The 3,885-nt window shown below is 41.9% G+C and overlaps 2 pseudogenes; one reads left to right on the forward strand and one right to left on the reverse strand.

The window, feature by feature from the left end:
• The window catches only part of LOC110312015, an 837-nt pseudogene extending 273 nt beyond the window's left edge, over positions 1-564 (reverse strand).
• A 2,396-nt stretch (positions 565-2,960) lies between these two features.
• Positions 2,961-3,885, forward strand: part of LOC110312017 — a 2,114-nt pseudogene continuing 1,189 nt past the window's right edge.

The raw sequence follows: 3,885 nt of genomic DNA on the forward strand, positions 1-3,885 counted from the left end.
GGCGGATTTCTCAGTTCAAGGCCAGCCTAGTCTACAAAGTGAGTTCCAGGACAGCCAGGGCTATACAGAGAAACCCTGTCTCGAAAAACCAATAAATAAATAAATAAATAAATAAATAAATAAATAAATAAATAAATAAATTTATTATGTAGCATGTACCCTGCAGGCCAGAAGAGGGCACCAGATCTCACTATAGATGGTTGTGAGCCACCATGTGGTTGCTAGAAATTGAACTCAGGACCTCCTGAAGAGCAGACAGTGCTCTTAATCGCTGAGCCATCTCTCCAACCCCTTTCTCCCTTCTTCTTAATTCCAGTGAATCATTTTTGTTCCAGGGATGTACTTTTTGGGATCCTCCAAATACTCCATCAGGGTGTCCTCTCCCCAGGTGATGCCTTTATTCTTGTTGGCATCTGTATAAGAGAATCCAGCAGCCTGACCTTTCTTCCACCCAAACAGACCATAGAGATTGGATCAAATCTTATGCTTGCCTCCATTTTCCACAGTGTGGCACTGGGTGTACTTCTGAACAAAAATCATCTTGCCTTTTTCAACATCACCCATTTTTAATTCACTCCTGACTGGTCAACACCACAAATGTTCCAACCTGAAGACAAATGTCCAGTTCTCTAGCCTGAGGACATGCTGGCCCAAATCTATGGATCAGGCCTTTCTTTAATCTTTTAATCTCTTTCAGCATGAGTCTTGCCCTTAATACTACTAATTTTCTTATATCTGTTATAATTTCTTTGTGTCCAAGAATGTAGTGAAATTTGGAGAAAGTTCCATGGGCTGCAGAGAAGAAAGTATACTCTTCAGTATATGGGTGAATCATTCTATAAGTGTCTACTGGATCGCTATGGTTTATGATGTTATTTAATTCCAGCATTTGTCTGTATAGTTTTTGTCTGGAGACCTGTCTCGGTGACAAATAGGGTATTGAAGTCATCCACATTATTGTGTGAGGGTCAATATGTGATTTAAGCTGTAGTAATGTTTCTTTTATAACTTGGGATCCTTTGTGTTTGGTACATAAATGTTTAGAATTGCTATATGCTCTTGGTGGATTTTTCCTTTGATGAATCTTTCTCTATTTCTCCTGATTAGTTTAGAGTTGAAGTCTATTTTGTCAGATATTGAAACACCTGCTTGCTTCTTAGGTCCATTTACTTGGAATATCTTTTTCCATCCCTTTACCCTGACTGGATATATAGAAGAATGAAAATAGAGCCATATTTATCATCCTATACAAACTCAGCTCCAAATAGATCAACAAGCTCGATGTAAGAATCTGATAGCCTGAATCTGATAGAAGAGAGTTAGGGAATAGTGTTAAAGTCCTGCACTGGAGGGGGCTTTCTGAGCAGGACAGCACTGGCAAAGGCACCAGACAACAATAAATGGAACCCCAGGAGGCCGAAAACCTCTGTGCAGCTAAGGACACCATCATTTGTATAAAGCCATGGTCTACCAAATGGAAAAGAATTTTTGGCAATTATACATCTGATAGAGAGTTGGTGACTAGAAAATACAAAGCAATCAATGTCAAGAAAATAAATAATAACAACTTTAAAATGGGGTGTAGAATTAACCAGAGAGCTTTCTAAAGGTGAAACAAATGTCTAGAAAACACTTTTAAAATGTTCCACATCTTTAGTCGTCAGAGAAATGCAAATCAAAACTACTTTGAAATTTTATCTTATACCAGTCAGAATGGCCAAGTAAAAGCAACAAATGATCACTCAGGCTGGTTCGAATGTGGGGAGAGGGAGTTGCATTTTCACTGTTGGTAGGAGAGTGAACTGATACAGGTCTGGGGAAACTAGGGTGCCAGGCAAATCAGTGCTCCTTAAAAGTCTGAAATAGATCTACCACAAAATCCAGCTACATCACTCTTGAGCAAATGCCCACAGGACCCTACATCCAACTGCAGAGACACTTGCTCACCATGTCCACTGCTGCTCTGTCCCTAATAGCCAGTGTCCCGTCCAGCAGGACCCAGTTATTCGTAGGTGTGAGGGGGACCGCAAACCTGAAGAGAAATGAGCGAAAAAGAGAAGCGGAGACCAAGGAGGATTCCTGTCAAGGTCTCGGTTTATTAGGCTGAAATGCCAGGTTATAAGCACACAGCAAGGGGAATAGGGAAGGGTTGAGGGGGAATTAGCAAAGAACAAAGAAGTGGGCATCTGGGGACATGCAGGCCAAATTCAGACGGCAGGCGGCAGGCACTCTGAGTCTTATCTCTGGAATGTAGATTCCTCCTTAACAGTCCTGGGTGTCAGGCTGGGCTCAGCACATAACTCGTGTCCTTAGAAGTCTTGGGACTCAGGAAGAGATAAGGAAGAGGGGACTATAATTCAGCTTTTAGGGTCTCTGGTGCCAGGAAGGGATAGGAGGAGGAGGTGGTGACCGGCTCCTTAGCACAAGGCCATTTGGCTTATTAGGGTGGGAAGCTGTGAAAGGCCTACTTTCTCACGGTATGGTCTCCAACAAGCCAGAAACTAGAAAATGCCAAATGTCCATCAGCTGACGAATGCATAATAAAAATGGTGCATGTTTTCATAATAAAATATTATTCAACTGTTTAAAAAGTGAAATTTTCAAGTGTCTAGATGGAGCTATAAACAATCCTCCAGAGTGAGATAAACCAGACTTCAAGAGACAAACATTGCATGCTTTTTTTTTTCTTACATGTGGATATGAGCTTTTAAACTTTAGATGTGTGTGTTTCATTTAAAATAGAAAACTAGGTAGTAGGAAGTAACCATTGGGGAGGGGGGTTCAAAAGGAAATAAGTGAGTTTATGAGTGTCTTGATTAAGCTAATTAAAAATCTGCAATATATACGTGTGTAATAAAACCTCACTATATAATATAATATGTGAACTAAAAAAGAATTTTAAAATAAATTTTAAAGTAAATTAATGGCTATTTTTTGATTTTTTGGTTCTGGACCAGGCTATGAAGCAGGTGAATGAGCTAAAGGAGAAGGACAATAAGGCCCTGAATGCTGGGAACATTGGTGATGCCTTAGAGTGCTGCTCTGAGTGCTGGGAATGTTGGTGATGCCTTACAGTGCTACTCTGAGGCAATTAAACTAGATCCTCAGAACCATGTGCTCTATAGCAATCTCTCTGCCACCTACACCATGAAAGAAGACAACCAGAGGCCTATGAGGATGCTGCAAGACTGTTGACCTGAAGCCTGACTGGAGCAAGGATTATTCAAGAAAAGCAGCAGCCCCTGAGGTCCTAAACCAGTTTGAAATAGTCAAATGAACCTATGAAGAAGATTTAAAACATGAAGCAAATAATCCCTAACTTAAGGAGGGCTTGCAGAACATGGAGGCCAGGTTGGCAGAGAGGAAATTCACGAATCCTTTGAACTTACGTAATCTGTGCCAGAAGTTGGAGAATGATCCCAGGACAAGGAGGCTGCTCAGTAACCCCACCTACAGGGAACTCAGAGAGCAGCTACAGAACAAGCCTTCAGACCTGGGCACAAAACTACAGGATCCCCGGTCATGACTACTTGCAGTGTCCTTCTTGGGGTTGATCTGGGCAGCGTGGATGAAAAGAAAGAGGCAGCAACACCCTCACCCCACCTCCTCCCAAAAAGGAGGCCAAGTCAGAACCAATGGAAGAAGATCTTCCAGAGAATAAGAAATAGGCACTGAAATAAAAGGAGTTGGGAAATGATGCCTACAAGAAGAAAGATGTTGACAAGGCCCTGAAGCATTATGGCAGGGCCAAGGAACTGGACCCTACCAGTATGACTTACATAACTAATCAAGCCGCTGTGCACTTTGAGAAGGGCGACTACAACAAATGCTGGGAGCTCTGTGAGAAGGCCTTTGAAGTGGGCAGAGAGAGCCAAGAGGACTACC

Source organism: Mus caroli, chromosome 16 (genome assembly GCF_900094665.2).
Source record: "Mus caroli chromosome 16, CAROLI_EIJ_v1.1, whole genome shotgun sequence".
NCBI lineage: Eukaryota > Metazoa > Chordata > Mammalia > Rodentia > Muridae > Mus > Mus caroli.